This window comes from Pseudophryne corroboree, chromosome 4 (assembly GCF_028390025.1).
Source record: "Pseudophryne corroboree isolate aPseCor3 chromosome 4, aPseCor3.hap2, whole genome shotgun sequence".
Classification (NCBI taxonomy): domain Eukaryota; kingdom Metazoa; phylum Chordata; class Amphibia; order Anura; family Myobatrachidae; genus Pseudophryne; species Pseudophryne corroboree.
In genome coordinates, this window is record NC_086447.1 from 19,763,645 (window position 1) to 19,784,835 (window position 21,191).

Genomic DNA, 21,191 nt, shown 5'->3' on the forward strand with positions numbered 1-21,191 from the left:
TCAGAGAGCAAATGTGTTAGCATAAAAATAAAGCCATAAAATGGAGAGCTAATTAATCACTCAATTGGATTTCTCTGCCTGCATAATTTTTTTTCTCTGCAACCCCATGCTAAATTGTGCTTCCTGTTTTTTATAAAATGACTTAATCAAATATGACTCTGATTGCATCAGAGAAGGCCAGGTACCCTACACTATAAGAGGTGGTTTGAAATGTTGACTTGTCTACTTAAAGATCAGCAAAATTTGATCACAAGGTCAATTACGTCCCTGGGTGGTATTGAACCACCAGCCTTTCGGTTAACAGCCGAATGCGCTAACCGATTGCACCACAGAGACAACTTGCAAAAGCATGTACTAACAAAGGCTAAAAAGCATTCATCTAGAAAGTTTCCTAGAAAAAGGTTAAAAAGGCAATAATCTGGAGAGTTTTGCAAGATTTTTCTTCCATTGACCAACGAAGAAACACATTGGTACTTTCACATGATGAGTGAGTACTTCAGGATCTCTGGCACTTACATGAGCAGCAGAGTGGCGCAGCGGAAGCGTGCTGGGCCCATAACCCAGAGGTCGGTGGATCGAAACCATCCTCTGCTATGTGCACTTATTTTTTTGTTAATTAAATTCTTCCAAAACTGGAATTGATATTTTGACTCTTTTATTTTTACTTAAAGTACAATAACTTTTAACATTTTAATTTGTTTTAATAGTATATTGACAGCATTGTTTTCTTTCAGAAATCCACTTAATTTTCTTTACCCTATTACTGAAATGGTAATTGACAAAAACAAGCTACATTGTCACCAGAAGAGCAATGCAAAATGTACAATTGATATTTCAAAATCATCTTTCCATCTTGAATTTCAATGATGCATTGGGGCAACGATTTTGTGAGAAACATCTTCACCCTTAAAGAAAGATTTTCTTAACTTCTTACCTGTGTGCTGATTAGATATCACCTGGTTTTCACATTAAACAGATTCCCACGTGAGAAAGCAGCAAGGATGCAGTGAGGTTTATGTTTCCTGGTGTCAACCTGTATTATTTCAGTGGACATTGTAATGAGGATGCATCTTGCTGCCTTTCCAATGAAGCAAGTTTTAATCAGTAATAGGTGAAAAACCATTCCTACAAAGGTGTTAATCAGAGACTTGGCTTTGTGGACACTTTTCAGAGAGCAAATGTGTTAGCATAAAAATAAAGCCATAAAATGGAGAGCTGATTAATCACTCAACTGGATTTCTCTGCCTGCATATTTTTTTTTCCCTGCAACCCCAATGCTAAATTGTGCTTCCTGTTTTTTATAAAATGACTTAATCAAATATGACTCTGATTGCATCAGAGAAGGCCAGGTACCTTACACCATAAAAGGTGGTTTGAAATTTTGACTTGTCTACTTAAAGATCAGCAAAATTTGATCACAAGGTCAATTACATCCCTGGGTGGGATTGAACCACCAAGCTTTCGGTTAACACCCGAATGCGCTAACCGATTGCGCCACAGAGACAGCTTGCAAAAGTATGTACTGACAAAGGCTAAAAAGCATTCATCTAGAAAGTTTCCTAGAAAAAGGTTAAAAAGGCAATAATCTGGAGAGTTTTGCAAGATTTTTCTTCCATTGACCAACGAAGAAACACATTGGTACTTTCACATGATGAGTGAGTACTTCAGGATCTCTGACACTTACATGAGCAGCAGAGAGGCGCAACGGAAGCGTGCTGGGCACATAACCCAGAGGTTGGTGGATCGAAACCATCCTCTGCTATGTGCACTTATTTTTTTTGTTAATTAAATTCTTCCAAAACTGGAATTGATATTTTGACTCTTTTATTTTTACTTAAAGTACAATAACTTTTAACATTTTAATTTGTTTTAGTGTATTGACAGCATTGTTTTCTTTCAGAAATCCACTTAATTTTCTTTACCCTATTACTGAAATGGTAATTGACAAAAACAAGCTACATTGTCACCAGAAGAGCAATGCAAAATGTACAATTGATATTTCAAAATCATCTTTCCAGCTTGAATTTCAATGATGCATTGGGGCAACGATTTTGTGAGAAACATCTTCACCCTTAAAGAAAGATTTTCTTAACTTCTTACCTGTGTGCTGATTAGATATCACCTGGTTTTCACATTAAACAGATTCCCACTTGAGAAAGCAGCAAGGATGCAGTGAGGTTTATGTTTCCTGGTGTCAACCTGTATTATTTCAATGGACATTGTAATGAGGATGCATCTTGCTGCCTTTCCAATGAAGCAAGTTTTATTCAGTAATAGGTGAAAAACCATTCCTACAAAGGTGTTAATCAGAGACTTGGCTTTGTGGACACTTTTCAGAGAGCAAATGTGTTAGCATAAAAATAAAGCCATAAAATGGAGAGCTGATTAATCACTCAATTGGATTTCTCTGCCTGCATAATTTTTTTTCTCTGCAACCCCATGCTAAATTGTGCTTCCTGTTTTTTATAAAATGACTTAATCAAATCTGACTCTGATTGCATCAGAGAAGGCCAGGTACCCTACACTATAAGAGGTGGTTTGAAATTTTGACTTGTCTACTTAAAGATCAGCAAAATTTGATCACAAGGTCAACTACGTCCCTGGGTGGTATTGAACCACCAGCCTTTCGGTTAACAGCCAAATGCTCTAACCGATTGCACCACAGAGACAACTTGCAAAAGCATGTACTAACAAAGGCTAAAAAGCATTCATCTAGAAAGTTTCCTAGAAAAAGGTTAAAAAGGCAATAATCTGGAGAGTTTTGCAAGATTTTTCTTCCATTGACCAACGAAGAAACACATTGGTACTTTCACATGATGAGTGAGTACTTCAGGATCTCTGGCACTTACATGAGCAGCAGAGTGGCGCAGCGGAAGCGTGCTGGGCCCATAACCCTGAGGTCGGTGGATCGAAACCATCCTCTGCTATGTGCACTTATTTTTTTGTTAATTAAATTCTTCCAAAACTGGAATTGATATTTTGACTCTTTTATTTTTACTTAAAGTACAATAACTTTTAACATTTTAATTTGTTTTAATAGTATATTGACAGCATTGTTTTCTTTCAGAAATCCACTTAATTTTCTTTACCCTATTACTGAAATGGTAATTGATAAAAACAAGCTACATTGTCACCAGAAGAGCAATGCAAAATGTACAATTGATATTTCAAAATCATCTTTCCATCTTGAATTTCAATGATGCATTGGGGCAACGATTTTGTGAGAAACATCTTCACCATTAAAGAAAGATTTTCCTAACTTCTTACCTGTGTGCTGATTAGATATCACCTGGTTTTCACATTAAACAGATTCCCACTTGAGAAAGCAGCAAGGATGCAGTGAGGTTTATGTTTCCTGGTGTCAACCTGTATTATTTCAGTGGACATTGTAATGAGGATGCATCTTGCTGCCTTTCCAATGAAGCAAGTTTTAATCAGTAATAGGTGAAAAACCATTCCTACAAAGGTGTTAATCAGAGACTTGGCTTTGTGGACACTTTTCAGAGAGCAAATGTGTTAGCATAAAAATAAAGCCATAAAATGGAGAGCTGATTAATCACTCAATTGGATTTCTCTGCCTGCATAATTTTTTTTCTCTGCAACCCCATGCTAAATTGTGCTTCCTGTTTTTTATAAAATGACTTAATCAAATCTGACTCTGATTGCATCAGAGAAGGCCAGGTACCCTACACTATAAGAGGTGGTTTGAAATTTTGACTTGTCTACTTAAAGATCACCAAAATTTGATCACAAGGTCAATTACGTCCCCGGGTGGGATTGAACCACCAACCTTTCGGTTAACAGCCGAATGCGCTAACCGATTGCGCCACAGAGACAGCTTGCGAAAGCATGTACTGACAAAGGCTAAAAAGCATTCATCTAGAAAGTTTCCTAGAAAAAGTTTAAAAAGGCAATAATCTGGAGAGTTTTGCAAGATTTTTCTTCCATTGACCAACGAAGAAACACATTGGTACTTTCACATGATGAGTGAGTACTTCAGGATCTCTGACACTTACATGAGTAGCAGAGTGGCGCAGCGGAAGCGTGCTGGGCCCATAACCCAGAGGTCGGTGGATCGAAACCATCCTCTGCTATGTGCACTTATTTTTTTGTTAATTAAATTCTTCCAAAACTGGAATTGATATTTTGACTCTTTTATTTTTACTTAAAGTACAATAACTTTTAACATTTTAATTTGTTTTAATAGTATATTGACAGCATTGTTTTCTTTCAGAAATCCACTTAATTTTCTTTACCCTATTACTGAAACGGTAATTGACAAAAACAAGCTACATTGTCACCAGAAGAGCAATGCAAAATGTACAATTGATATTTCAAAATCATCTTTCCAGCTTGAATTTCAATGATGCATTGGGGCAACGATTTTGTGAGAAACATCTTCACCCTTAAAGAAAGATTTTCTTAACTTCTTACCTGTGTGCTGATTAGATATCACCTGGTTTTCACATTAAACAGATTCCCACTTGAGAAAGCAGCAAGGATGCAGTGAGGTTTATGTTTCCTGGTGTCAACCTGTATTATTTCAGTGGACATTGTAATGAGGATGCATCTTGCTGCCTTTCCAATGAAGCAAGTTTTAATCAGTAATAGGTGAAAAACCATTCCTACAAAGGTGTTAATCAGAGACTTGGCTTTGTGGACACTTTTCAGAGAGCAAATGTGTTAGCATAAAAATAAAGCCATAAAATGGAGAGCTGATTAATCACTCAATTGGATTTCTCTGCCTGCATAATTTTTTTTCTCTGCAACCCCAATGCTAAATTGTGCTTCCTGTTTTTTATAAAATGACTTAATCAAATATGACTCTGATTGCATCAGAGAAGGCCAGGTACCCTACACCATAAAAGGTGGTTTGAAATTTTGACTTGTCTACTTAAAGATCACCAAAATTTGATCACAAGGTCAATTACGTCCCTGGGTGGGATTGAACCACCAACCTTTCGGTTAACAGCCGAATGCGCTAACCGATTGCGCCACAGAGACAGCTTGCAAAAGCATGTACTGACAAAGGCTAAAAAGCATTCATCTAGAAAGTTTCCTAGAAAAAGGTTAAAAAGGCAATAATCTGGAGAGTTTTGCAAGATTTTTCTTCCATTGACCAACGAAGAAACACATTGGTACTTTCACATGATGAGTGAGTACTTCAGGATCTCTGGCACTTACATGAGCAGCAGAGTGGCGCAGCGGAAGCGTGCTGGGCCCATAACCCAGAGGTCGGTGGATCGAATCCATCCTCTGCTATGTGCACTTATTTTTTTGTTAATTAAATTCTTCCAAAACTGGAATTGATATTTTGACTCTTTTATTTTTACTTAAAGTACAATAACTTTTAACATTTTAATTTGTTTTAATAGTATATTGACAGCATTGTTTTCTTTCAGAAATCCACTTAATTTTCTTTACCCTATTACTGAATTGGTAATTGACAAAAACAAGCTACATTGTCACCAGAAGAGCAATGCAAAATGTACAATTGATATTTCAAAATCATCTTTCCATCTTGAATTTCAATGATGCATTGGGGCAACGATTTTGTGAGAAACATCTTCACCCTTAAAGAAAGATTTTCTTAACTTCTTACCTGTGTGCTGATTAGATATCACCTGGTTTTCACATTAAACAGATTCCCACGTGAGAAAGCAGCAAGGATGCAGTGAGGTTTATGTTTCCTGGTGTCAACCTGTATTATTTCAGTGGACATTGTAATGAGGATGCATCTTGCTGCCTTTCCAATGAAGCAAGTTTTAATCAGTAATAGGTGAAAAACCATTCCTACAAAGGTGTTAATCAGAGACTTGGCTTTGTGGACACTTTTCAGAGAGCAAATGTGTTAGCATAAAAATAAAGCCATAAAATGGAGAGCTGATTAATCACTCAATTGGATTTCTCTGCCTGCATATTTTTTTTTCTCTGCAACCCCAATGCTAAATTGTGCTTCCTGTTTTTTATAAAATGACTTAATCAAATATGACTCTGATTGCATCAGAGAAGGCCAGGTACCTTACACCATAAAAGGTGGTTTGAAATTTTGACTTGTCTACTTAAAGATCAGCAAAATTTGATCACAAGGTCAATTACATCCCTGGGTGGGATTGAACCACCAAGCTTTCGGTTAACAGCCGAATGCGCTAACCGATTGCGCCACAGAGACAGCTTGCAAAAGCATGTACTGACAAAGGCTAAAAAGCATTCATCTAGAAAGTTTCCTAGAAAAAGGTTAAAAAGGCAATAATCTGGAGAGTTTTGCAAGATTTTTCTTCCATTGACCAACGAAGAAACACATTGGTACTTTCACATGATGAGTGAGTACTTCAGGATCTCTGATACTTACATGAGCAGCAGAGTGGCGCAACGGAAGCGTGCTGGGCACATAACCCAGAGGTTGGTGGATCGAAACCATCCTCTGCTATGTGCACTTATTTTTTTTGTTAATTAAATTCTTCCAAAACTGGAATTGATATTTTGACTCTTTTATTTTTACTTAAAGTACAATAACTTTTAACATTTTAATTTGTTTTAGTGTATTGACAGCATTGTTTTCTTTCAGAAATCCACTTAATTTTCTTTACCCTATTACTGAAATGGTAATTGACAAAAACAAGCTACATTGTCACCAGAAGAGCAATGCAAAATGTACAATTGATATTTCAAAATCATCTTTCCAGCTTGAATTTCAATGATGCATTGGGGCAACGATTTTGTGAGAAACATCTTCACCCTTAAAGAAAGATTTTCTTAACTTCTTACCTGTGTGCTGATTAGATATCACCTGGTTTTCACATTAAACAGATTCCCACTTGAGAAAGCAGCAAGGATGCAGTGAGGTTTATGTTTCCTGGTGTCAACCTGTATTATTTCAATGGACATTGTAATGAGGATGCATCTTGCTGCCTTTCCAATGAAGCAAGTTTTAATCAGTAATAGGTGAAAAACCATTCCTACAAAGGTGTTAATCAGAGACTTGGCTTTGTGGACACTTTTCAGAGAGCAAATGTGTTAGCATAAAAATAAAGCCATAAAATGGAGAGCTGATTAATCACTCAATTGGATTTCTCTGCCTGCATAATTTTTTTTCTCTGCAACCCCATGCTAAATTGTGCTTCCTGTTTTTTATAAAATGACTTAATCAAATCTGACTCTGATTGCATCAGAGAAGGCCAGGTACCCTACACTATAAGAGGTGGTTTGAAATTTTGACTTGTCTACTTAAAGATCACCAAAATTTGATCACAAGGTCAATTACGTCCCTGGGTGGTATTGAACCACCAGCCTTTCGGTTAACAGCCAAATGCTCTAACCGATTGCACCACAGAGACAACTTGCAAAAGCATGTACTAACAAAGGCTAAAAAGCATTCATCTAGAAAGTTTCCTAGAAAAAGGTTAAAAAGGCAATAATCTGGAGAGTTTTGCAAGATTTTTCTTCCATTGACCAACGAAGAAACACATTGGTACTTTCACATGATGAGTGAGTACTTCAGGATCTCTGGCACTTACATGAGCAGCAGAGTGGCGCAGCGGTAGCGTGCTGGGCCCATAACCCTGAGGTCGGTGGATCGAAACCATCCTCTGCTATGTGCACTTCTTTTTTTGTTAATTAAATTCTTCCAAAACTGGAATTGATATTTTGACTCTTTTATTTTTACTTAAAGTACAATAACTTTTAACATTTTAATTTGTTTTAATAGTATATTGACAGCATTGTTTTCTTTCAGAAATCCACTTAATTTTCTTTACCCTATTACTGAAATGGTAATTGATAAAAACAAGCTACATTGTCACCAGAAGAGCAATGCAAAATGTACAATTGATATTTCAAAATCATCTTTCCAGCTTGAATTTCAATGATGCATTGGGGCAACGATTTTGTGAGAAACATCTTCACCCTTAAAGAAAGATTTTCTTAACTTCTTACCTGTGTGCTGATTAGATATCACCTGGTTTTCACATTAAACAGATTCCCACTTGAGAAAGCAGCAAGGATGCAGTGAGGTTTATGTTTCCTGGTGTCAACCTGTATTATTTCAGTGGACATTGTAATGAGGATGCATCTTGCTGCCTTTCCAATGAAGCAAGTTTTAATCAGTAATAGGTGAAAAACCATTCCTACAAAGGTGTTAATCAGAGACTTGGCTTTGTGGACACTTTTCAGAGAGCAAATGTGTTAGCATAAAAATAAAGCCATAAAATGGAGAGCTGATTAATCACTCAATTGGATTTCTCTGCCTGCATAATTTTTTTTCTCTGCAACCCCATGCTAAATTGTGCTTCCTGTTTTTTATAAAATGACTTAATCAAATCTGACTCTGATTGCATCAGAGAAGGCCAGGTACCCTACACTATAAGAGGTGGTTTGAAATTTTGACTTGTCTACTTAAAGATCACCAAAATTTGATCACAAGGTCAATTACTTCCCCGGGTGGGATTGAACCACCAACCTTTCGGTTAACAGCCAAATGCGCTAACCGATTGCGCCACAGAGACAGCTTGCAAAAGCATGTACTGACAAAGGCTAAAAAGCATTAATCTAGAAAGTTTCCTAGAAAAAGGTTAAAAAGGCAATAATCTGGAGAGTTTTGCAAGATTTTTCTTCCATTGACCAACGAAGAAACACATTGGTACTTTCACATGATGGGTGAGTACTTCAGGATCTCTGACACTTACATGAGCAGCAGAGTGGCGCAGCGTAAGCGTGCTGGGCCCATAACCCAGAGGTTGGTGGATCGAAACCATCCCCTGCTATGTGCACTTTTTTTTTTGTTAATTAAATTCTTCCAAAACTGGAATTGATATTTTGACTCTTTTATTTTTACTTAAAGTACAATAACTTTTAACATTTTAATTTGTTTTAATAGTATATTGACAGCATTGTTTTCTTTCAGAAATCCACTTAATTTTCTTTACCCTATTACTGAAATGGTAATTGACAAAAACAAGCTACATTGTCACCAGAAGAGCAATGCAAAATGTACAATTGATATTTCAAAATCATCTTTCCAGCTTGAATTTCAATGATGCATTGGGGCAACGATTTTGTGAGAAACATCTTCACCCTTAAAGAAAGATTTTCTTAACTTCTTACCTGTGTGCTGATTAGATATCACCTGGTTTTCACATTAAACAGATTCCCACTTGAGAAAGCAGCAAGGATGCAGTGAGGTTTATGTTTCCTGGTGTCAACCTGTATTATTTCAGTGGACATTGTAATGAGGATGCATCTTGCTGCCTTTCCAATGAAGCAAGTTTTAATCAGTAATAGGTGAAAAACCATTCCTACAAAGGTGTTAATCAGAGACTTGGCTTTGTGGACACTTTTCAGAGAGCAAATGTGTTAGCATAAAAATAAAGCCATAAAATGGAGAGCTGATTAATCACTCAATTGGATTTCTCTGCCTGCATAATTTTTTTTCTCTGCAACCCCAATGCTAAATTGTGCTTCCTGTTTTTTATAAAATGACTTAATCAAATCTGACTCTGATTGCATCAGAGAAGGCCAGGTACCCTACACTATAAGAGGTGGTTTGAAATTTTGACTTGTCTACTTAAAGATCAACAAAATTTGATCACAAGGTCAATTACGTCCCTGGGTGGTATTGAACCACCAGCCTTTCGGTTAACAGCCGAATGCGCTAACCGATTGCACCACAGAGACAACTTGCAAAAGCATGTACTAACAAAGGCTAAAAAGCATTCATCTAGAAAGTTTCCTAGAAAAAGGTTAAAAAGGCAATAATCTGGAGAGTTTTGCAAGATTTTTCTTCCATTGACCAACGAAGAAACACATTGGTACTTTCACATGATGAGTGAGTACTTCAGGATCTCTGGCACTTACATGAGCAGCAGAGTGGCGCAGCGGAAGCGTGCTTGGCCCATAACCCAGAGGTCGGTGGATCGAAACCATCCTCTGCTATGTGCACTTCTTTTTTTGTTAATTAAATTCTTCCAAAACTGGAATTGATATTTTGACTCTTTTATTTTTACTTAAAGTACAATAACTTTTAACATTTTAATTTGTTTTAATAGTATATTGACAGCATTGTTTTTTTTTCAGAAATCCACTTAATTTTCTTTACCCTATTACTGAAATGGTAATTGACAAAAACAAGCTACATTGTCACCAGAAGAGCAATGCAAAATGTACAATTGATATTTCAAAATCATCTTTCCATTTTGAATTTCAATGATGCATTGGGGCAACGATTTTGTGAGAAACATCTTCACCCTTAAAGAAAGATTTTCTTAACTTCTTACCTGTGTGCTGATTAGATATCACCTGGTTTTCACATTAAACAGATTCCCACTTGAGAAAGCAGCAAGGATGCAGTGAGGTTTATGTTTCCTGGTGTCAACCTGTATTATTTCAATGGACATTGTAATGAGGATGCATCTTGCTGCCTTTCCAATGAAGCAAGTTTTAATCAGTAATAGGTGAAAAACCATTCCTACAAAGGTGTTAATCAGAGACTTGGCTTTGTGGACACTTTTCAGAGAGCAAATGTGTTAGCATAAAAATAAAGCCATAAAATGGAGAGCTGATTAATCACTCAATTGGATTTCTCTGCCTGCATAATTTTTTTTCTCTGCAACCCCATGCTAAATTGTGCTTCCTGTTTTTTATAAAATGACTTAATCAAATCTGACTCTGATTGCATCTGAGAAGGCCAGGTACCCTACACTATAAGAGGTGGTTTGAAATTTTGACTTGTCTACTTAAAGATCAGCAAAATTTGATCACAAGGTCAATTACGTCCCTGGGTGGTATTGAACCACCAGCCTTTCGGTTAACAGCCAAATGCTCTAACCGATTGCACCACAGAGACAACTTGCAAAAGCATGTACTAACAAAGGCTAAAAAGCATTCATCTAGAAAGTTTCCTAGAAAAAGGTTAAAAAGGCAATAATCTGGAGAGTTTTGCAAGATTTTTCTTCCATTGACCAACGAAGAAACACATTGGTACTTTCACATGATGAGTGAGTACTTCAGGATCTCTGGCACTTACATGAGCAGCAGAGTGGCGCAGCGGAAGCGTGCTGGGCCCATAACCCTGAGGTCGGTGGATCGAAACCATCCTCTGTTATGTGCACTTATTTTTTTGTTAATTAAATTCTTCCAAAACTGGAATTGATATTTTGACTCTTTTATTTTTACTTAAAGTACAATAACTTTTAACATTTTAATTTGTTTTAATAGTATATTGACAGCATTGTTTTCTTTCAGAAATCCACTTAATTTTCTTTACCCTATTACTGAAATGGTAATTGATAAAAACAAGCTACATTGTCACCAGAAGAGCAATGCAAAATGTACAATTGATATTTCAAAATCATCTTTCCATCTTGAATTTCAATGATGCATTGGGGCAACGATTTTGTGAGAAACATCTTCACCCTTAAAGAAAGATTTTCTTAACTTCTTACCTGTGTGCTGATTAGATATCACCTGGTTTTCACATTAAACAGATTCCCACTTGAGAAAGCAGCAAGGATGCAGTGAGGTTTATGTTTCCTGGTGTCAACCTGTATTATTTCAGTGGACATTGTAATGAGGATGCATCTTGCTGCCTTTCCAATGAAGCAAGTTTTAATCAGTAATAGGTGAAAAACCATTCCTACAAAGGTGTTAATCAGAGACTTGGCTTTGTGGACACTTTTCAGAGAGCAAATGTGTTAGCATAAAAATAAAGCCATAAAATGGAGAGCTGATTAATCACTCAACTGGATTTCTCTGCCTGCATATTTTTTTTTCTCTGCAACCCCAATGCTAAATTGTGCTTCCTGTTTTTTATAAAATGACTTAATCAAATCTGACTCTGATTGCATCAGAGAAGGCCAGGTACCTTACACCATAAAAGGTGGTTTGAAATTTTGACTTGTCTACTTAAAGATCAGCAAAATTTGATCACAAGGTCAATTACATCCCTGGGTGGGATTGAACCACCAAGCTTTCGGTTAACAGCCGAATGCGCTAACCGATTGCGCCACAGAGACAGCTTGCAAAAGTATGTACTGACAAAGGCTAAAAAGCATTCATCTAGAAAGTTTCCTAGAAAAAGGTTAAAAAGGCAATAATCTGGAGAGTTTTGCAAGATTTTTCTTCCATTGACCAACGAAGAAACACATTGGTACTTTCACATGATGAGTGAGTACTTCAGGATCTCTGACACTTACATGAGCAGCAGAGTGGCGCAACGGAAGCGTGCTGGGCACATAACCCAGAGGTTGGTGGATCGAAACCATTCTCTGCTATGTGCACTTATTTTTTTTGTTAATTAAATTCTTCCAAAACTGGAATTGATATTTTGACTTTTTTATTTTTACTTAAAGTACAATAACTTTTAACATTTTAATTTGTTTTAGTGTATTGACAGCATTGTTTTCTTTCAGAAATCCACTTAATTTTCTTTACCCTATTACTGAAATGGTAATTGACAAAAACAAGCTACATTGTCACCAGAAGAGCAATGCAAAATGTACAATTGATATTTCAAAATCATCTTTCCAGCTTGAATTTCAATGATGCATTGGGGCAACGATTTTGTGAGAAACATCTTCACCCTTAAAGAAAGATTTTCTTAACTTCTTACCTGTGTGCTGATTAGATATCACCTGGTTTTCACATTAAACAGATTCCCACTTGAGAAAGCAGCAAGGATGCAGTGAGGTTTATGTTTCCTGGTGTCAACCTGTATTATTTCAGTGGACATTGTAATGAGGATGCATCTTGCTGCCTTTCCAATGAAGCAAGTTTTAATCAGTAATAGGTGAAAAACCATTCCTACAAAGGTGTTAATCAGAGACTTGGCTTTGTGGACACTTTTCAGAGAGCAAATGTGTTAGCATAAAAATAAAGCCATAAAATGGAGAGCTGATTAATCACTCAATTGGATTTCTCTGCCTGCATAATTTTTTTTCTCTGCAACCCCATGCTAAATTGTGCTTCCTGTTTTTTATAAAATGACTTAATCAAATCTGACTCTGATTGCATCAGAGAAGGCCAGGTACCCTACACTATAAGAGGTGGTTTGAAATTTTGACTTGTCTACTTAAAGATCAGCAAAATTTGATCACTAGGTCAATTACATCCCTGGGTGGTATTGAACCACCAGCCTTTCGGTTAACAGCCAAATGCTCTAACCGATTGCACCACAGAGACAACTTGCAAAAGCATGTACTAACAAAGGCTAAAAAGCATTCATCTAGAAAGTTTCCTAGAAAAAGGTTAAAAAGGCAATAATCTGGAGAGTTTTGCAAGATTTTTCTTCCATTGACCAACGAAGAAACACATTGGTACTTTCACATGATGAGTGAGTACTTCAGGATCTCTGGCACTTACATGAGCAGCAGAGTGGCGCAGCGGAAGCGTGCTGGGCCCATAACCTTGAGGTCGGTGGATCGAAACCATCCTCTGCTATGTGCACTTATTTTTTTGTTAATTAAATTCTTCCAAAACTGGAATTGATTTTTTGACTCTTTTATTTTTACTTAAAGTACAATAACTTTTAACATTTTAATTTGTTTTAATAGTATATTGACAGCATTGTTTTCTTTCAGAAATCCACTTAATTTTCTTTACCCTATTACTGAAATGGTAATTGATAAAAACAAGCTACATTGTCACCAGAAGAGCAATGCAAAATGTACAATTGATATTTCAAAATCATCTTTCCATCTTGAATTTCAATGATGCATTGGGGCAACGATTTTGTGAGAAACATCTTCACCCTTAAAGAAAGATTTTCTTAACTTCTTACCTGTGTGCTGATTAGATATCACCTGGTTTTCACATTAAACAGATTCCCACTTGAGAAAGCAGCAAGGATGCAGTGAGGTTTATGTTTCCTGGTGTCAACCTGTATTATTTCAGTGGACATTGTAATGAGGATGCATCTTGCTGCCTTTCCAATGAAGCAAGTTTTAATCAGTAATAGGTGAAAAACCATTCCTACAAAGGTGTTAATCAGAGACTTGGCTTTGTGGACACTTTTCAGAGAGCAAATGTGTTAGCATAAAAATAAAGCCATAAAATGGAGAGCTGATTAATCACTCAATTGGATTTCTCTGCCTGCATAATTTTTTTTCTCTGCAACCCCATGCTAAATTGTGCTTCCTGTTTTTTATAAAATGACTTAATCAAATCTGACTCTGATTGCATCAGAGAAGGCCAGGAACCCTACACTATAAGAGGTGGTTTGAAATTTTGACTTGTCTACTTAAAGATCACCAAAATTTGATCACAAGGTCAATTACGTCCCCGGGTGGGATTGAACCACCAACCTTTCGGTTAACAGCCGAATGCGCTAACCGATTGCGCCACAGAGACAGCTTGCAAAAGCATGTACTGACAAAGGCTAAAAAGCATTCATCTAGAAAGTTTCCTAGAAAAAGTTTAAAAAGGCAATAATCTGGAGAGTTTTGCAAGATTTTTCTTCCATTGACCAACGAAGAAACACATTAGTACTTTCACATGATGAGTGAGTACTTCAGGATCTCTGACACTTACATGAGCAGCAGAGTGGCGCAGCGGAAGCGTGCTGGGCCCATAACCCAGAGGTCGGTGGATCGAAACCATCCTCTGCTATGTGCACTTATTTTTTTGTTAATTAAATTCTTCCAAAACTGGAATTGATATTTTGACTCTTTTATTTTTACTTAAAGTACAATAACTTTTAACATTTTAATTTGTTTTAATAGTATATTGACAGCATTGTTTTCTTTCAGAAATCCACTTAATTTTCGTTACCCTATTACTGAAATGGTAATTGACAAAAACAAGCTACATTGTCACCAGAAGAGCAATGCAAAATGTACAATTGATATTTCAAAATCATCTTTCCATCTTGAATTTCAATGATGCATTGGGGCAACGATTTTGTGAGAAACATCTTCACCCTTAAAGAAAGATTTTCTTAACTTCTTACCTGTGTGCTGATTAGATATCACCTGGTTTTCACATTAAACAGATTCCCACTTGAGAAAGCAGCAAGGATGCAGTGAGGTTTATGTTTCCTGGTGTCAACCTGTATTATTTCAGTGGACATTGTAATGAGGATGCATCTTGCTGCCTTTCCAATGAAGCAAGTTTTAATCAGTAATAGGTGAAAAACCATTCCTACAAAGGTGTTAATCAGAGACTTGGCTTTGTGGACACTTTTCAGAGAGCAAATGTGTTAGCATAAAAATAAAGCCATAAAATGGAGAGCTGATTAATCACTCAATTGGATTTCTCTGCCTGCATAATTTTTTTTCTCTGCAACCCCAATGCTAAATTGTGCTTCCTGTTTTTTATAAAATGACTTAATCAAATATGACTCTGATTGCATCAGAGAAGGCCAGGTACCTTACACCATAAAAGGTGGTTTGAAATTTTGACTTGTCTACTTAAAGATCAGCAAAATTTGATCACAAGGTCAATTACATCCCTGGGTGGGATTGAACCACCAAGCTTTCGGTTAACAGCCGAATGCGCTAACCGATTGCGCCACAGAGACAGCTTGCAAAAGCATGTACTGACAAAGGCTAAAAAGCATTCATCTAGAAAGTTTCCTAGAAAAAGGTTAAAAAGGCAATAATCTGGAGAGTTTTGCAAGATTTTTCTTCCATTGACCAACGAAGAAACACATTGGTACTTTCACATGATGAGTGAGTACTTCAGGATCTCTGATACTTACATGAGCAGCAGAGTGGCGCAACGGAAGCGTGCTGGGCACATAACCCAGAGGTTGGTGGATCGAAACCATCCTCTGCTATGTGCACTTATATTTTTTGTTAATTAAATTCTTCCAAAACTGGAATTGATATTTTGACTCTTTTATTTTTACTTAAAGTACAATAACTTTTAACATTTTAATTTGTTTTAGTGTATTGACAGCATTGTTTTCTTTCAGAAATCCACTTAATTTTCTTTACCCTATTACTGAAATGGTAATTGACAAAAACAAGCTACATTGTCACCAGAAGAGCAATGCAAAATGTACAATTGATATTTCAAAATCATCTTTCCAGCTTGAATTTCAATGATGCATTGGGGCAACGATTTTGTGAGAAACATCTTCACCCTTAAAGAAAGATTTTCTTAACTTCTTACCTGTGTGCTGATTAGATATCACCTGGTTTTCACATTAAACAGATTCCCACTTGAGAAAGCAGCAAGGATGCAGTGAGGTTTATGTTTCCTGGTGTCAACCTGTATTATTTCAGTGGACATTGTAATGAGGATGCATCTTGCTGCCTTTCCAATGAAGCAAGTTTTAATCAGTAATAGGTGAAAAACCATTCCTACAAAGGTGTTAATCAGAGACTTGGCTTTGTGGACACTTTTCAGAGAGCAAATGTGTTAGCATAAAAATAAAGCCATAAAATGGAGAGCTGATTAATCACTCAATTGGATTTCTCTGCCTGCATAATTTTTTTTCTCTGCAACCCCAATGCTAAATTGTGCTTCCTGTTTTTTATAAAATGACTTAATCAAATCTGACTCTGATTGCATCAGAGAAGGCCAGGTACCCTACACTATAAGAGGTGGTTTGAAATTTTGACTTGTCTACTTAAAGATCAGCAAAATTTGATCACAAGGTCAATTACGTCCCTGGGTGGTATTGAACCACCAGCCTTTCGGTTAACAGCCGAATGCGCTAACCGATTGCACCACAGAGACAACTTGCAAAAGCATGTACTAACAAAGGCTAAAAAGCATTCATCTAGAAAGTTTCCTAGAAAAAGGTTAAAAAGGCAATAATCTGGAGAGTTTTGCAAGATTTTTCTTCCATTGACCAACGAAGAAACACATTGGTACTTTCACATGATGAGTGAGTACTTCAGGATCTCTGGCACTTACATGAGCAGCAGAGTGGCGCAGCGGAAGCGTGCTTGGCCCATAACCCAGAGGTCGGTGGATCGAAACCATCCTCTGCTATGTGCACTTCTTTTTTTGTTAATTAAATTCTTCCAAAACTGGAATTGATATTTTGACTCTTTTATTTTTACTTAAAGTACAATAACTTTTAACATTTTAATTTGTTTTAATAGTATATTGACAGCATTGTTTTTTTTTCAGAAATCCACTTAATTTTCTTTACCCTATTACTGAAATGGTAATTGACAAAAACAAGCTACATTGTCACCAGAAGAGCAATGCAAAATGTACAATTGATATTTCAAAATCATCTTTCCATTTTGAATTTCAATGATGCATTGGGGCAACGATTTTGTGAGAAACATCTTCACCCTTAAAGAAAGATTTTCTTAACTTCTTACCTGTGTGCTGATTAGATATCACCTGGTTTTCACATTAAACAGATTCCCACTTGAGAAAGCAGCAAGGATGCAGTGAGGTTTATGTTTCCTGGTGTCAACCTGTATTATTTCAATGGACATTGTAATGAGGATGCATCTTGCTGCCTTTCCAATGAAGCAAGTTTTAATCAGTAATAGGTGAAAAACCATTCCTACAAAGGTGTTAATCAGAGACTTGGCTTTGTGGACACTTTTCAGAGAGCAAATGTGTTAGCATAAAAATAAAGCCATAAAATGGAGAGCTGATTAATCACTCAATTGGATTTCTCTGCCTGCATAATTTTTTTTCTCTGCAACCCCATGCTAAATTGTGCTTCCTGTTTTTTATAAAATGACTTAATCAAATCTGACTCTGATTGCATCTGAGAAGGCCAGGTACCCTACACTATAAGAGGTGGTTTGAAATTTTGACTTGTCTACTTAAAGATCAGCAAAATTTGATCACAAGGTCAATTACGTCCCTGGGTGGTATTGAACCACCAGCCTTTCGGTTAACAGCCAAATGCTCTAACCGATTGCACCACAGAGACAACTTGCAAAAGCATGTACTAACAAAGGCTAAAAAGCATTCATCTAGAAAGTTTCCTAGAAAAAGGTTAAAAAGGCAATAATCTGGAGAGTTTTGCAAGATTTTTCTTCCATTGACCAACGAAGAAACACATTGGTACTTTCACATGATGAGTGAGTACTTCAGGATCTCTGGCACTTACATGAGCAGCAGAGTGGCGCAGCGGAAGCGTGCTGGGCCCATAACCCTGAGGTCGGTGGATCGAAACCATCCTCTGTTATGTGCACTTATTTTTTTGTTAATTAAATTCTTCCAAAACTGGAATTGATATTTTGACTCTTTTATTTTTACTTAAAGTACAATAACTTTTAACATTTTAATTTGTTTTAATAGTATATTGACAGCATTGTTTTCTTTCAGAAATCCACTTAATTTTCTTTACCCTATTACTGAAATGGTAATTGATAAAAACAAGCTACATTGTCACCAGAAGAGCAATGCAAAATGTACAATTGATATTTCAAAATCATCTTTCCATCTTGAATTTCAATGATGCATTGGGGCAACGATTTTGTGAGAAACATCTTCACCCTTAAAGAAAGATTTTCTTAACTTCTTACCTGTGTGCTGATTAGATATCACCTGGTTTTCACATTAAACAGATTCCCACTTGAGAAAGCAGCAAGGATGCAGTGAGGTTTATGTTTCCTGGTGTCAACCTGTATTATTTCAGTGGACATTGTAATGAGGATGCATCTTGCTGCCTTTCCAATGAAGCAAGTTTTAATCAGTAATAGGTGAAAAACCATTCCTACAAAGGTGTTAATCAGAGACTTGGCTTTGTGGACACTTTTCAGAGAGCAAATGTGTTAGCATAAAAATAAAGCCATAAAATGGAGAGCTGATTAATCACTCAACTGGATTTCTCTGCCTGCATATTTTTTTTTCTCTGCAACCCCAATGCTAAATTGTGCTTCCTGTTTTTTATAAAATGACTTAATCAAATCTGACTCTGATTGCATCAGAGAAGGCCAGGTACCTTACACCATAAAAGGTGGTTTGAAATTTTGACTTGTCTACTTAAAGATCAGCAAAATTTGATCACAAGGTCAATTACATCCCTGGGTGGGATTGAACCACCAAGCTTTCGGTTAACAGCCGAATGCGCTAACCGATTGCGCCACAGAGACAGCTTGCAAAAGTATGTACTGACAAAGGCTAAAAAGCATTCATCTAGAAAGTTTCCTAGAAAAAGGTTAAAAAGGCAATAATCTGGAGAGTTTTGCAAGATTTTTCTTCCATTGACCAACGAAGAAACACATTGGTACTTTCACATGATGAGTGAGTACTTCAGGATCTCTGACACTTACATGAGCAGCAGAGTGGCGCAACGGAAGCGTGCTGGGCACATAACCCAGAGGTTGGTGGATCGAAACCATTCTCTGCTATGTGCACTTATTTTTTTTGTTAATTAAATTCTTCCAAAACTGGAATTGATATTTTGACTTTTTTATTTTTACTTAAAGTACAATAACTTTTAACATTTTAATTTGTTTTAGTGTATTGACAGCATTGTTTTCTTTCAGAAATCCACTTAATTTTCTTTACCCTATTACTGAAATGGTAATTGACAAAAACAAGCTACATTGTCACCAGAAGAGCAATGCAAAATGTACAATTGATATTTCAAAATCATCTTTCCAGCTTGAATTTCAATGATGCATTGGGGCAACGATTTTGTGAGAAACATCTTCACCCTTAAAGAAAGATTTTCTTAACTTCTTACCTGTGTGCTGATTAGATATCACCTGGTTTTCACATTAAACAGATTCCCACTTGAGAAAGCAGCAAGGATGCAGTGAGGTTTATGTTTCCTGGTGTCAACCTGTATTATTTCAGTGGACATTGTAATGAGGATGCATCTTGCTGCCTTTCCAATGAAGCAAGTTTTAATCAGTAATAGGTGAAAAACCATTCCTACAAAGGTGTTAATCAGAGACTTGGCTTTGTGGACACTTTTCAGAGAGCAAATGTGTTAGCATAAAAATAAAGCCATAAAATGGAGAGCTGATTAATCACTCAATTGGATTTCTCTGCCTGCATAATTTTTTTTCTCTGCAACCCCATGCTAAATTGTGCTTCCTGTTTTTTATAAAATGACTTAATCAAATCTGACTCTGATTGCATCAGAGAAGGCCAGGTACCCTACACTATAAGAGGTGGTTTGAAATTTTGACTTGTCTACTTAAAGATCAGCAAAATTTGATCACTAGGTCAATTACATCCCTGGGTGGTATTGAACCACCAGCCTTTCGGTTAACAGCCAAATGCTCTAACCGATTGCACCACAGAGACAACTTGCAAAAGCATGTACTAACAAAGGCTAAAAAGCATTCATCTAGAAAGTTTCCTAGAAAAAGGTTAAAAAGGCAATAATCTGGAGAGTTTTGCAAGATTTTTCTTCCATTGACCAACGAAGAAACACATTGGTACTTTCACATGATGAGTGAGTACTTCAGGATCTCTGGCACTTACATGAGCAGCAGAGTGGCGCAGCGGAAGCGTGCTGGGCCCATAACCTTGAGGTCGGTGGATCGAAACCATCCTCTGCTATGTGCACTTATTTTTTTGTTAATTAAATTCTTCCAAAACTGGAATTGATTTTTTGACTCTTTTATTTTTACTTAAAGTACAATAACTTTTAACATTTTAATTTGTTTTAATAGTATATTGACAGCATTGTTTTCTTTCAGAAATCCACTTAATTTTCTTTACCCTATTACTGAAATGGTAATTGATAAAAACAAGCTACATTGTCACCAGAAGAGCAATGCAAAATGTACAATTGATATTTCAAAATCATCTTTCCATCTTGAATTTCAATGATGCATTGGGGCAACGATTTTGTGAGAAACATCTTCACCCTTAAAGAAAGATTTTCTTAACTTCTTACCTGTGTGCTGATTAGATATCACCTGGTTTTCACATTAAACAGATTCCCACTTGAGAAAGCAGCAAGGATGCAGTGAGGTTTATGTTTCCTGGTGTCAACCTGTATTATTTCAGTGGACATTGTAATGAGGATGCATCTTGCTGCCTTTCCAATGAAGCAAGTTTTAATCAGTAATAGGTGAAAAACCATTCCTACAAAGGTGTTAATCAGAGACTTGGCTTTGTGGACACTTTTCAGAGAGCAAATGTGTTAGCATAAAAATAAAGCCATAAAATGGAGAGCTGATTAATCACTCAATTGGATTTCTCTGCCTGCATAATTTTTTTTCTCTGCAACCCCATGCTAAATTGTGCTTCCTGTTTTTTATAAAATGACTTAATCAAATCTGACTCTGATTGCATCAGAGAAGGCCAGGAAC

At 36.6% G+C, this 21,191-nt stretch overlaps 10 non-coding genes across 10 annotated transcripts; 4 read left to right on the top strand and 6 right to left on the bottom strand.

The window, feature by feature from the left end:
* Nucleotides 1-262: 262 nt before the first annotated feature.
* On the bottom strand, nucleotides 263-336 carry TRNAN-GUU (transfer RNA asparagine (anticodon GUU)). The gene has a single exon. It is a non-coding gene; the product is annotated as a tRNA-Asn (tRNA).
* A 186-nt stretch (nucleotides 337-522) lies between these two features.
* On the top strand, nucleotides 523-594 carry TRNAM-CAU (transfer RNA methionine (anticodon CAU)). Its single transcript has one exon. It is a non-coding gene; the product is annotated as a tRNA-Met (tRNA).
* Nucleotides 595-3,762: 3,168 nt separating this feature from the next.
* TRNAN-GUU (transfer RNA asparagine (anticodon GUU)) lies at nucleotides 3,763-3,836 on the bottom strand. The gene has a single exon. It is a non-coding gene; the product is annotated as a tRNA-Asn (tRNA).
* Nucleotides 3,837-4,022: 186 nt separating this feature from the next.
* TRNAM-CAU (transfer RNA methionine (anticodon CAU)) lies at nucleotides 4,023-4,094 on the top strand. Its single transcript has one exon. It is a non-coding gene; the product is annotated as a tRNA-Met (tRNA).
* Nucleotides 4,095-4,930: 836 nt separating this feature from the next.
* TRNAN-GUU (transfer RNA asparagine (anticodon GUU)) lies at nucleotides 4,931-5,004 on the bottom strand. Its single transcript has one exon. It is a non-coding gene; the product is annotated as a tRNA-Asn (tRNA).
* Nucleotides 5,005-5,190: 186 nt separating this feature from the next.
* TRNAM-CAU (transfer RNA methionine (anticodon CAU)) lies at nucleotides 5,191-5,262 on the top strand. Its single transcript has one exon. It is a non-coding gene; the product is annotated as a tRNA-Met (tRNA).
* Nucleotides 5,263-9,598: 4,336 nt separating this feature from the next.
* TRNAN-GUU (transfer RNA asparagine (anticodon GUU)) lies at nucleotides 9,599-9,672 on the bottom strand. Its single transcript has one exon. It is a non-coding gene; the product is annotated as a tRNA-Asn (tRNA).
* Nucleotides 9,673-14,266: 4,594 nt separating this feature from the next.
* Nucleotides 14,267-14,340, bottom strand: TRNAN-GUU (transfer RNA asparagine (anticodon GUU)). Its single transcript has one exon. It is a non-coding gene; the product is annotated as a tRNA-Asn (tRNA).
* Nucleotides 14,341-14,526: 186 nt separating this feature from the next.
* On the top strand, nucleotides 14,527-14,598 carry TRNAM-CAU (transfer RNA methionine (anticodon CAU)). The gene has a single exon. It is a non-coding gene; the product is annotated as a tRNA-Met (tRNA).
* Nucleotides 14,599-16,600: 2,002 nt separating this feature from the next.
* On the bottom strand, nucleotides 16,601-16,674 carry TRNAN-GUU (transfer RNA asparagine (anticodon GUU)). Its single transcript has one exon. It is a non-coding gene; the product is annotated as a tRNA-Asn (tRNA).
* Nucleotides 16,675-21,191: the final 4,517 nt, after the last annotated feature.